This window comes from Xenopus laevis, chromosome 3S (assembly GCF_017654675.1).
Source record: "Xenopus laevis strain J_2021 chromosome 3S, Xenopus_laevis_v10.1, whole genome shotgun sequence".
Taxonomy (NCBI): Eukaryota; Metazoa; Chordata; class Amphibia; order Anura; family Pipidae; genus Xenopus; species Xenopus laevis.
The window spans coordinates 63,939,282-63,953,462 of NC_054376.1; positions in this window are offsets into that span (position 1 = coordinate 63,939,282).

The window sequence follows — 14,181 nt, forward strand, 5'->3', positions numbered from 1 at the left end:
AGAATGGTTTAGACCCGGAACCAACTTAAGTTCAGTCTTGCATGTGTCTACGTCTTTCTTTAGGGGTCCTCGGTGTTCTTGGAATTCTCTTGGGCGTATTGACCTGTGACCATTCTCCTTGGAGTTCGAAATCCAATTCTGGAGTAGTGTTAGGAGCAGGATACCATCCTGGAGTTTCCACATTAGGTAGATGAAGTCTTTTAATGAAGTGATCAGTATCTCCTGGGAATCTGAGAACTGCTGTAGTTCCATCTTTAATTGCCGTAAGAGAAAATGGGTATCCCCACCTGTAGACGATATTCCTTTCTCTCAGGGTGTCTGTAAGCGGTTTAAGCAATTTCCGCTTGTAGAGAGTTGTTCTGGAGAGATCTTGGAAAAGTTTAATACTTTTATCCTCATAAGTGAGATTGCTGGTCTCTTTTGCTTTAGACAGGATTTCTTCTTTGATTGAGAAACTGTGTAAGCAGCAAAGGATATCTCGAGAAGCATTCAGGGGTGCTGCTTTGGGTTTCTGTACCCTATGGGCACGCTCAATTTTTATCACAGTATTAGCATCCCTATCTAGTAAGCTGTTGAAGATTTGATGCAGTACAGATTGTATTTCACTGGTTTGTACTTCTTCTGGAACACCCCTGACTCTAATGTTGTTCCTCCTGCTCCTATTCTCTTGGTCCTCCAGTTGTCTTTGGAGTTCCAAAATCATATTATCCTGTTTTTGAATATGCTCATGAATAGCTTTTTGATTAGCAGAGTGCATGTTAAAATTAGCCTCCATGTCATCAGTACGGGAGGAGAGTGCTGAAATATCCTTTTTAATGTCCTGAAGTTCCTCCTTTATGGAGGTTGTTACTTCTTTCAACATCTCCTTAATATCAGACTTTGTGGGCAGTTGCGAAATGTAGTTGTGGAAATCAGGCTCACCTTCCATTTCGCTGTCTTGATCCGACTGATCCCTTACGGAGTCTGCTTCCTCCTCCGTGCATTCTGCTGCGGGCGCCATCTTGGAAAGCATGCGCTCAGGTTTGTGTCTCATAAATAGCGGTGCTATGTCATTTTTACCCGCTTGTAACTTTCTTGCCGGGGTTTTCTCTTTCTCCGGTCTTGCTTTGCCTGATTTTCCCATCGCTCTTACTTAATTAGTGACTGGAGTAGGTGGTTGAGTAGCGGAGCTCGGAGATCAGGCAGCCATGCGTCTCCGTGTCAAGCCACGCCCCCCATTTTTATGTGATTTTTAATATGCTTCCTCTATAGTCAACTTGTAGTCAGTTTTGACTGATTGTGTCTTGTATACTCTGAATGCTTTTGTGTAAGGGTTTGATTCATAAATAAAGAGACTGATCTAGTAGAATGGAAGAGTGAATGTTAAATGTATCAGCAAATCTTTATCTCCCAGAAAGTGTTCCCTAGAGGCAGGTATGGACTGAGAATTAAAATAAGCCCTGGCATTTCAGGTACACAGAGGCCCAAACAGCCCCCCCAGCCCACTAAAAACTGAATTTCTATGGCACCTTAAAGCAGCCCCTCTGGCATTTGCCAGAACCCACAGATTGCCAGTCCGGGCCTGCCTAGAGGAAGTGAACATCTAGACAGGACCCCAGAACAATCTGAAAAACCCGTGGGAGAAATAATATCACCAAAATGAGGTAAATTTAACAATTGGCTATAAAGTGCATTTCAGTCTATACAGTAGATGACCTCTGGGAATGAAGTTTAATAAAAATAATATTGCACAGTTATTAGCTGTGGGCATAGTTTTAATTGGTAAATAGAGTTTCAATATAATACACAAATAAATGTATATGTATACTTGGAGGCAGATTTATTAAGGTTCAAGTGGCAAATACGGATTCAAATGTTCAACTTTTTTGGGTCAAAACACAATTTCAAATTTAAAACCACCAACTCAAATTTGAATGTTAGATTTATCACACCACAAACTAATTCGATACTTCGCCACCTAAAACCTGCCAAGTTCATGTAGAAGTCAATTTCAGATGCCAGTTGAACCATTTGAATATGTTAATTGCCTTCCTGACATTTAAGTTTATTTTTTTGCAGGAAAACGTGATTTGAATTTGATTTGGATTTTTGTGATCGTTCCTTTTCGATCTAATGTTAGATGTTTGAGTTTTTTCTTAAATAACCTTGCATTCAAAGTTGTGAGTATATTCAAATTTATTAGCGTTAAAAAAATTCAAATAACTTTGAAATTTGACCTTTGATAAATCTTCCCTCTGGTTTGGAAGCTATGTTCTGCATGTTCTGTATTGTGTCTTTTATGCTGTTATTTGTATTGTGGATACAATGTCCAATGATGCACTAGGCACTGTTCTGTTGGCCTGTGCTCTCTTCTATGTGATTATATCAGAAGATGGAACTCCCTTAGCCAAACGTATTGAAAAAAAAGTGGGGACATTTTTTTTTCTACATTTTCACAGTATAATCCCTATTTCTGTTTGACTGCTGTTCAATTAATTTTCACTGGGCGGTTTTTGAAAGCATATAGTTTTCCTTGGTAAATATGCATAACAAAGCTGGTAAGAATGTATCTTGCTACGTCGTTTTACTGACTTCTTGTAAAGCAAGCCTGTGACCTCCAGAATGGTAATTAAAATGCCAACATCTTGTAAGGACTACTTTGGCGATGGCAATGACTTTCACGCGACTTGTTCGGACACCAATGCATCAAAATGAGCACAGTGCGTCATGATTGGACGCAGCACTTCAAAATGTGCACAGTGTCATAATGCCAGCGCGCCAAAACGCGCAGCCTCAACATCCGTCAGCACGTGACGCATGACATCATCACACTCCTTTGGCGCGAAAAGGGGCCTATATAAGATGCCAACACATTGCAGACCTTGCCCAAAAATAGGTTCCACCTCGTGTGTTCCTAGGTGCACTTTACTCTTGATTATTAATGATTCCTGTGTTTGACCTCGGCCTGTTTATTCGTCTGTAAACCTCTTCTGCCTGCATTGACCTTTCTGCCTGGACTTGACTATTCTTCTGCCTCACCCTTTGTCAGACACCTCAAACTGTGTTGGACTGGTGTTTCCTCCTTGGTCCGTAACTTTACTGGAGCCGCCAGGGCCTTTACACATCTTTATTTTTATATAGCACTTTGATGATGGTTTGTACAGGGGATAGTACCCGCTCACTATATCACTTTTGGTACTTGGGAATCATAGTGATTTCTACTAATTCATTCAAAATAATATTAATGTCATTGTAATTTAGAATAAAGTTTAGAGTGTATTGTTTACTAATAGCAGTTCTATCACTAGGCATAAAAATGTATGCAAATGTGCCCCAAAACACCATACATAAAACATTTTAATCTAATTCTCTTGATCCTCAGGATGCCACCTTCCAATCTAATAACATTGGGATCAAGCATTATTTTTACTGGCCAGTAAAATACGGGCCAAGTTGCAACTTTTCTTGTTCCTCTTATGTGTCATGGCTGAGGTTCAACTTGAGGAGAGAAAACTTCTAATTCGGGACCATTCCTCCCCCCCATAGACTTCAATACAGTTTTTGGGCTAGATTAAATTGCGTGAGAAAAAGTTATCTCATGGTTTATCACAAGAAAACTCATGGACGTTATTAAATTTGAGGAGAAAAAAACTCTTCCCTGGATGTATGTCATATCATTACTCACTGGGATATCCCCATGCCCCAATATGGTGTATTTTTGTCCTTCTGCTTTCATGCAGATCATCAGCCAATAACTTTTAGTTCTCTGGGATTTAGGGGTAGGTTTGCATTATTTTATAGATACAAATATGTATAGAGACCTAAATCTCTGCTATGGTATCTTCCAATTGTGATGCATTTCACTCTTAGGAGGTGTTCATTTACATTTGTTCTTGCTATGCCTCTTCATAGATATATTCAGGAAGTTGGTCCTATGATTCATCAGGCATTGTCCACCGCTCATTATAGGGATGTGAGAAGGTCAGGTTGGGGTCACCCTCAGTGTGAGTTCCCTGTGAAGGACTGGGTCCTAGCATGATTTTCTTCCCCTTAGTATCATTGTTGTCTGTCTCGGGTAGATTTGAGATCAACTAACCCTATAAGAAGTTTCCTGTACAATAATAGGTTCTGCACCTGGAGCTGATAGTATTACAAATTGTTGTACTTCACAAAAGTAAATTTTTGCAGTATTAGCCAGGAGTAAAGCCTAGTTCCCTCCCAACTGGGCATTAACCTTGCTATGTCCTGGTAAGTACTGATATGGAACACATCCAGGGAAAAGGGAAAATTGTATCCTACTTATCGTGATTTTACTTATATTGTTTTTCTTTTTTTATTATTTTTATCTCACTATTAATAATAATAATAATAATAATAATAATAATAGCAGCAGCAAGTATAGCATTTTACAGAGGGATGTTAACATTGTATAGTAGCTGTTTCTTCTTCTATTATATGGTATATTGATTCTTATTGTGGAGCAGTAGCAGTATAGAAGCATTATAGAACTGTCCATTATATAATTTTCAGCATTATATATACCTACCTGTACTTTAAAAAATACATTGGGATCTGTCTTTAGGCTTATCACTACCATTTTCATTTCACATTATGCTTCCATAATGGTGTCAAACATATCAATTAATTTCCTGGCCTCTATCTGGCCTAAACGTTGTTTTTCTTTTGTTAAAAAAAAAAGCTTTGTCTGCAAAAGGTCAGTGTGTGCTTATCATTCCACAGACAATGAAATATAGATCATATAAAACGGTTTAGAGAGAATGCAGCTCTAAAAGAAGAGATTAGCAAGATAAAAAATTAAAGGAACTGAATAATATATGTTACGTGCAAATATATAAATATGGTGCTTTTTGTTTTACTGCATAAAAATCCTAAAATGAAAATGTTCTGTGAGATTATTATTTTTATATATATTTCTGCTCGTGACAACAATTGTATGACAGTGACAGGCACCCATTGATTTAGGCAATATATGCAGAGAAATTATTATTAGCCGACAGAAATCTTTTAACCAGTCCAATCAACTAAACGACCGATCGCTATGGTACAAAAAATGTTTTAGGAAACTTTGATTTGTACGAATTTATCTTTGTATCTATGGTCAGCTTAATACTTGATAATATTATTATGATAAGCACAAGTAATGGGTCACATTAAAACCACATGTAGGTAAGCAGGTTTAATACATACAATATAGGCCTGCTTCTATCATTCTAAACCTAAACTACCTAAAATTTGATTATTTTGGCATACATAGAAGGCATTCCAATGTTCCAGAGACCTTAAGTAGGGCATTTAGTGCACCATCTGGGAATATATAGTAAATGAATGGCTCCCAAACAGATTTTCTTGTGTTTGTCTAGTAAAATACTAATTAGTTTTTTATTCAACATGATTTATTATTATGATGTATTAAGGGGATGATTGAGACTTGTCCAGTGTTTCATTCTATGTAAAGGGGTTTTCACCTTTAAAGAGATCCTGTCATCGGAAAACATGTTTTTTTCAAAATGCATCAGTTAATAGTGCTACTCCAGCAGAATTCTGCACTGAAATCCATTTCTCAAAAGAGCAAACAGATTTTTTTATATTCAATTTTGAAATCTGACATGGGGCTAGGCATTTTGTCAATTTCCCAGCTGCCCCTGGTCATGTGACTTGTGCCTGCACTTTAGGAGAGAAATGCTTTCTGACAGGCTGCTGTATTTCCTTCTCAATGTAACTGAATGTGTCTCAGCGGGACTTGGGTTTTTACTATTGAGTGTTGTTCTTAGATCTACCAGGCAGCTGTTATCTTGTGTTAGGAAGCTGTTATCTGGTTACCTTACCATTGTTCTTTTGTTTGGCTGCTGGGGGGGAGGGGGAAGGGAGGGGGTGATATCACTCCAACTTGCAGTACAGCAGTAAAGAGTGATTAAAGTTTATCAGAGCACAAGTCACATGACTTGGGGCAGCTGGGAAATTGACAAAATGTCTAGCCCCATGTCAGATTTCAAAATTGAATATAAAAAAATCTGTTTGCTCTTTTGAGAAATGGATTTCAGCGCAAAATTCTGCCGGAGCAGCACTTTTAACTGATTCATTTTGAAAAAATGTTTTTTTCCATGACAGTATCCCTTTAAGTTAATTTTAAATATGTTATAGAGTACCCTATTCTTAGTAAGAAGGGGAGAACATACCTCCCAGCTGTCCCATTTTCTGCGGAACAGTTCCGATTTTGACAGGGATTCTTACTGAAATGTCCGGAGCAGCTGCACCTAGTTACATTTGTAATAATTTAAGATAAGCAAAGAAATAATTATATCTATTTAAGATAAGCAAATCTTTTTGGAGAACTAAGACTCACAGCTTCATTAGCATTTTTCGGCGAAGCAAAACGCCCCAAATTCACCCATCATTGCATGTTATTTTATACCAATTATGTCTTTCACAGTATTTTTTCTGAAAAACAAATTTATTGCAACCGTTTTTGTCCGTGTGAGGACAGTAGCTTGTAGGTATGAGAAACAAGAACCCTTTCTTTTTTGTGCAATTATTAATTTACCCTCACATATCAAAAAGAAGGTTTGCTTGTTACTTAAATGTTATTAGTTTAGAATCACAATAATGTTTTGGCTATGATATATACAAAGGGCTTCTATATTTTTAATGCAACTTCACTGAAGTAAAAATATCCTTAAGCAATGAAGTAATACAGCATTGATTGGAGAGCACAAGTATCACATAACAAACGTTGAAGTGTTGGGGGGAGAGATACAACGCAATGGCAATTATAGCAAGAGGGTAAGTCACAATAACAAATATTTTCATAAAAAGCTGGCAACGCATATTATAGAACCGTATTTATGTTTCATACTGTGATATTATGGGCCAGATTCAATTCAGTGAGGAAAAAGGTTTATCAGGTAAAAACTCAAGGACGAGGTTCAATTTGATATGCAATTCAATTCAAAAATGAGAAACACAGTGTTTCAACTCTACAGTGTGATAGCAGATTGATCTATAGTTTAGAAACCTTTACACCTAAAGGCCTTAATGTAGACATAAATCTGAGAGCATTTCTATAATTTATCTATTTTTAAAGGAAACATATAGAGGTGTGTAATAGATATTTTATTGTCTGAACACTTTGGTTAATTTGTTGTGTGTAACTGATATAGATACAATAACTATACATGTAATCATGTTCATATTTATAAAGTAACATCGGAACAAATAGAGATCGCCTAGATATGCAGATTTACAGATGAGGGAAACCCGAGCCCTTCTCTTTAAGATAGAGGGCATAACAGGTTGCCATGATGACACGTATGGGACTAGCAGAGAACAGAAACACTTGCTGTGGAGAGTTACCATGGTGACGTGTAAACAAAGAGCACAGGAAGCGGAAAGAAGAGTGCGCAACCGGAACAGCTGTCTCCACATAAAGAGAAATGCGTATCAGTAACTCCAAAGCCCTTGAGAAAGTCGGAAGACGAAACGCGTGGGGCAGTGACATCATCCACAGGCGCCCAGGGTTACACGTGGCGGCCAAGGCACCGGCAATTACATCTATACCGATTGCTTGGAGGACCTGGAAAGCGGCGAAGTGGTGACTTTTAAAAGTTTATATGTGAATTTTAACAGTAACATTGTGAGTTTAATTTTAACTTTTTTGGTGTTTAAAAAATTGACGATTTTACACTGTCAGCACATTTTTTTTAGAGCTGTGGAATTTGGGGCTACCTGGAGAGGCTACTGCTAAACATTTCTCTTAAAGCTCATTTCTTCCTAAACATCCGTGAGTACCCCACCATAAGATTTACCACACTGCATGAACCTGAGTAGTGGAATAAGTGGCACATAGATTTTATTAGTAAAATTGAAAAGGGCACTTATTTTTTACAATATCCCAATTTCACTAAGAGGTGTATTTGAATCTATTTAAAAATACTACACTATATTGGAATTACTTTTTTTGTTTCCTTATTTGTTTAAACCTTGCACTAGTGAGCACTGGTTCTCTCCACAACACTAACTGAATTCAAAACCTTGTCTCACAGTCTCAACTCTGTTGAAGTCTATGAGAAATACGTTTTTTTCTCGTCAATTTAATTTCTTTCGTGAGTTTTCACGTGATAAACCATGAGAGAATTTTTTCTCACCGAACTGAATCTGACCCTATGAATTTCTATAATATGTGCTCCCCTTATAAAGCTTAGCATTTAGTATTAATAATAGGCGAATCTGTGCCATTTTTCCAAAAAAATTGGGAATTTAACCAATTTCGCCACAAATTTGTGTCTGGTGAATTTATTTGCCCATTAATATTCAGTATGTTTCAGTGTATATTTAAAGGGATGCTTGCCCCTATTCTGCCTACAAGACTGATGGCTAGTTTCTAGGTTGGCGGCAGAATAAATAAAAGTATCCATTTCGAAACCACAATATAGAGTGACAAGAGTAATTGAGTATTTAGAAAACTGCTGTCTACATCATACTAAAAGTTCAGCTTTAGTTGAACCACTCCTTCAAACTGGTGTAAAGCTATTGTAATTAGAATGGCACCTTTACTTAAACCATCAGCTCTACCAATAGTGTTGCTTCGGATGAGAAGTATTATTTTTTTAGGTGTGCAACTGTAATCTGTAGTATTGCAAAAATAAATGGGCTTTAGTGGTTCTTAAAACATTAACCAGGACTGATTTATTGACAACAATCCACAAAGGAGATCAATGAGATAATACAGTGCAAAATCATTGAATAGTCGATACATACTCACAACCAGTACTGTGATCGGAGAATCCCTTCAATAAAGCAGAGGAATATCATCCAGTTCACCCAGAGTTTCCCCTCTTCCTTGGGGTACTCCTCTTTTAGTGGAACCCGGTTGGGAAACTATCTAGTTTGTAAAACTTGCACACTTGTTCCCTTTCTAGGCAGATTTAATCAGAGGTCAGTTAACCTGTGCTTTTGGAGAGTGGGAGTAAATTGGAGTAGCAGGAGGAAATCGATGCAGACAGGCCAGAACATATAAACCCCTTGCAGATCTAGAATTGGACTCCAGTACTGCAAGGCAGATGTGTCTATTCAGTTTGGACATACAGTATAAGTGAGAGAAGTTTGAAGTTAGATGGGGAATTCTTAAAGGCTAATTAGAATTTTCTGTGCTTTAAAAAATGTTACATTTCATTGCCTCTATTTTTGGTCATAGTACTTTTATGGTTTTTTTCTTCAGCTATATAATGAAATACATTCCAACAGATTTTTGCATGACTAGTTTGGCAGCAGAGTTTTTAGGAAAATAGAATTAAATGTGATCTAAAACTAGCTGAAAACCTGAACAGTTGAACAAGAAAAAAAAAACATAATTGGTGCAGTATGAATAGTTTTTTTCTCATCTCCAGACTGTCCTCTAATCTTGCTTGCAGACAAAAAGAGGAGCAGAGGTGACTTGACGAGTATAAGCAATTTGTCTGTGTACAAAAGAATGGAGAGAAAGTCTACTTATTGGTTCTTGTAAGCTAGAGTTGTAATAGCAGGATTGATGTGGTTAGGAAACAGAGATAGGCCTTTTGTGCTATATTCAATAGGAGTGTTATACAGTATGTCTCACTTGCAGGCAGAAGCTGGTGGCTCATCCAATGTGATTATCTTAAAACAAATTGCAGTGAGTAACTTTACATTATTAAGAGAGAAGTGATATACTGCATTTGAAGTAAAGATTAGAATAAGTGATTTCTCTCAAGCCTTTAGCTGCTGAAATGTGCTCTTAACAGCTACCAAGGGAGGGTGATGGTTGTTGTAGAGAGATCGCAGCTGACCAATTATTTTGTCTGTAATATTAAACCACACATGTAGTTTTTGAATCTATACATGTTCATTGCATTGCTATATTCTTGCTAAATGTATCTTGCATTGATTTGTCAAATCAGGTACATGTAACTTAACCAAACAGTGTAAAATGGAGTGAGTAAGTATAGTTCGGGTCATCAGTTGCAGGAGTACTATGAGAGTTTCAAAAGCAAAAGAGCAGAATAAGTTTTGTTTTAGTTGAAGAAGGGCCAATGGTCATTAAATTTAATGGACACTGGTAGCCTACAAATCAGAGCAATAAAATGATATAGAAAATTGGCTCAACTAGGGTTTGGATGCATAACCCAATATAAGGAGTAATGTACACTCTTGTGAATATGAACCGATTAACTTTCTCCAAGGAATTATATGACAAGATAAAGACACAATACCATAGAGGGAATGCTTTTATATGCACAATAACACTCCAAGGTATATAAAAACCATGAACCTCTAACGAAAAACTTAGCCAAGTAAAAGTTTGGAGGTGCTATAGAAGTCAATAGAGCTGTGCTGATCCTATTGTACTGCATTAAATCATTTCTGACTTTTTTTCTGATTTTTTTCCGCTAGAAATTGTCCAAATAACTTGAATTTTTAGAGGTTTTCGAGGTTCAGTGCATTTTTTCTCTTGTACTTTTTACAGTATAATCAGATCTTTTTATAAATTCAATGACAATGGGGGTTTGTGAGTTTAGTTCGATTTCAAAAACCACTAAAATCTGTCCTTTAATAAATAAGCCTCTACAAGTGTTGGGCTAAAATGATTTTGAGAAATATTTTAGATGCGGATGTTTGAGTTTCTGCAACAAATTTCAGAATTCAATAGACCTTAATTTATTTCATTAAGAAGTGGAACTGAAGCTGTTTTTGCTTGACATACACCAAATAACTCTCCACAGAAGGAACAATGGTTTGGCTGGCAGTGAAACCTAACTATTTAAAACAGAACTTATTCATCTAGCACCACAATGGTACACAATACTTTACAAGGCAGTAGAACCAAACAGGTTTATTGTTATAATAAACTCATATAGTAATTATGTTGGACAATGTGAATATATAATTTCATGCTGGGAGTTTCAATACACAGTTGGAATGAGTTATACTGAAATGAAACAACAGCCTTGTTATCTTGGCCTAATATTTTGGCAAACTGTATTTTTGGAAGTTTCCCCATCTCTATCAAGCAGTCTTTTCATGAACTCTCAGACATTTGTAGATGACAACCAGGGCTTCTAGGTATATAGTGCTTTCCAGGGGCTTGTGATCAATTTAAAAGTTACAGTACATTTACTTCTTTTTTAATATATGTTTGCTTACAAGAAGAATGCATGTGAATTCAATTGAAACACTGACATACAGGGCATGTGTGATATAAGTTGTACAAGATACACATTGGGTGACACACAGACTGGCATTACTCTTTGCAACAAGGGGTAATCTGTCAACTGGCAGCATGAAGCATACTGTCCTTCCTGAAGTGCAATAAGGAAAGTTTAGGAAAGATTATTTTGATTTTTTTTCTTATACAAAGAACATTTTAAGCACTTAACTGAAGAGGTTAAACAGAACGTTTGACAGAATGACAGTTTAAGGCTAACATTCCTTTTGAGTTTCACAAACTGCTATTTTAGGTAGAAGAAAAAAAACAGTTAAAGTTTGATTATGCCATTTGTAAAGAAAAGATAGTTGTTATATTCTGTAGGCAGGCATTTCTATTACAATTCTGCTATACTTTGAGATAATTATTACATTTAGAAAATAGTATAACAATACAGTAAATTATAAAGGTTAATGGGTTTAATGTAGAAGCAAAGCAAACATAATATGCAGCTAAACACATACTGTATATTTAACCTGGTTGTCATAATGACTATAAAGAAATGAAGATAAGTAATGTTTTTAGAAATGTGCAAGCAGGTACAGATAATCTACTGTAGCACAAATCTTTAGGAGGGGAAGATGACCTGTTTTTTTCCTGGTGTCACACTGACCCAGTCTGACCCTTTCTCTGTACCTGTACAAAGTTCCAAAGATCTTCATTAAACATAAACCATTGCTTCAGACTTTGCTTAGGACATTTCTAGAAAAAAGTAATTCCTCACCAATCTGTTAGCAACTTGGTAAAGCTATGATATGAGATGCATTTCAGCATTAGTATTGTATGTTGAAGTTATCATGAAGACTAGGTAGCAACAGATATTGGAAAGTTGTATGTTTGGAACTGTATTGGGATATCTTTCATCACATACCATTTTGCTAGGAATCTTCCATAAAAAAAACTAAAGCTGAACAAAGAATAAGGCTATAAAATGCTACACCTTATGTTTTGGCCTTCTGCACCTGACCAAGTGCACCACAGACAGTGAACATTTGCATTTTAACACCTTTGGATATGCAGTAAAAGTAAAAGAAAAAAGGCTTATCATGTGAAAACTCATGGCTGAGATTCAATTTGAGATGCAATTCAATTCAGAAACACTTATCTCACTGTTTATCACATGAAAACTCTATTGAAGAGGGGAAAAAATTGTGCCATGAGTTTTTACATGATAAACCATGAAAAAACTTTTTTTCTGGGGGCAACGCACTTAACAGGCATGTTATTTAGAATGTAATTTAACATAAATCAGACAATGTTCTGGCTATTACTTGTCAGCAATCTTACAAAAGTTATGTCCAACAAACAGTAGTGCCAGTCACCCACTGATATTGTCAGATAAGCAATACATGCAGAGATCTTATCGATAGCTGACAGAACTCTCTAACATGTCCAATCGCCATGGTACGAAAAATGTTGGGGCGATTATTCCTACTCCACACATGTTCTGAAAATCGTATGAATCTTTGTCTCATGTGACTATATCTTTGTATCTATGGCCAGCTTGAGACATGTTTCGTCACATGATTGTTCAATTTATGGACAGTTATACTCAAAAACTGCACCTGACCATTTTACACTCTGGAAATGAAATAACCAAGGTTGTATTACATGTGTAATGGTATCTCAAATAATAAATTTTTTGGAAACCAATGCACTACAATTACTACTGGTATTGATTAACCAGAATCACTAGCATCTCCTTTAGAGTCCACTGCTGTTTGAGCTCCAGACCATCTCCATAGGTCAAGCTCCCACAATGCTTGGGGCCCCATACCCCAATTCTTCCAAGGCCTCACCATTCTTTGGGGAGTTTCATGCTCCAGCCCATTCACTCCCAACTGGAGTGAAAATAGAAAGAGAGGCTGACTACATGGCTGCTCTGCTTTATAAAGTTGTTGCACAATAGTGACACCTTCACCATCGAAATCCAGAAATGCCAGGGTATGCTTCATTGGGGAAAAGAAACTCACCCTCCCATTTCCAATTTAGGCCCCACTCTTAGCTGGCTACAGCAGGGGATTGCCAACCTTGAGGGATTTTCAGACCATAGGGGAACTTAACCTTACAGACTCCTACATATATAACAGCACGTAATGTGTCAAAAATCTAATTATCATTCTGAAAAGTAAGATCCTGTTTCACATGAGCACCACCCTCCGTAATATTGTTATCAATGTTAGAACCTATTAGAACACTCACTGTATGATTGTATAGCATCAGCTTCCATAATTAAAAGAAAGTATTCTCAATGTGTAACTTGCGTATAATCCTTTGACATCCGGTATAGTGTTAAAAACATTTAGGGTGAAGACACGTGCAGTTAGTTGCCACGACTTTTAAAATGATCTCAGCAATCGTCCTGATATTCATCACTGCGACTTGTGCACTAACCTAGGGCTGCGATCCCAGCGATCAATCGCTTTGATTGGAGGATTTGTAAAAGTCACGGCGATGAAGTGCCATGTGTGTCTTCCCCCTGAGGTGTTTGGTTGGAGTAAAGGAAAGTCTTTTCAACAGGACCTTGACTTGCATGCTGTAAGCTTTTCCAGAATTTCTGATGTCCATGTGATTCTCCTGCTGTTTTTTTCTTCTCTTATAATATCTGCCCTGGTGCCTTCCAGGTTTCCCTCCAGAAAAAACTTTATTGACATTACAATCCTGCATGGTAAACATTATATCCTGTATCATAAATTGAGGCATCTTGGATAAAAAAAGATACAGATTTAGTCATTCCAGATTTTCTGGACCTCTGACCCTGTAAAATAGATTATCAGACTCATAGTCCTCTTTATCACATATGAGTTTGTTTAACTTCTTCTCAATAACCTCTTTTTTTAAGTGGTCAATGTCTATATGCAGCATTTTAGCAAGTTGTGTCACTCTTTTTTCCTGTCCATAATCTCTGACTGTGCATGAGTAATTTTCTTACCTATACTGTATGTGCTAGGTATCTTATCCCTATT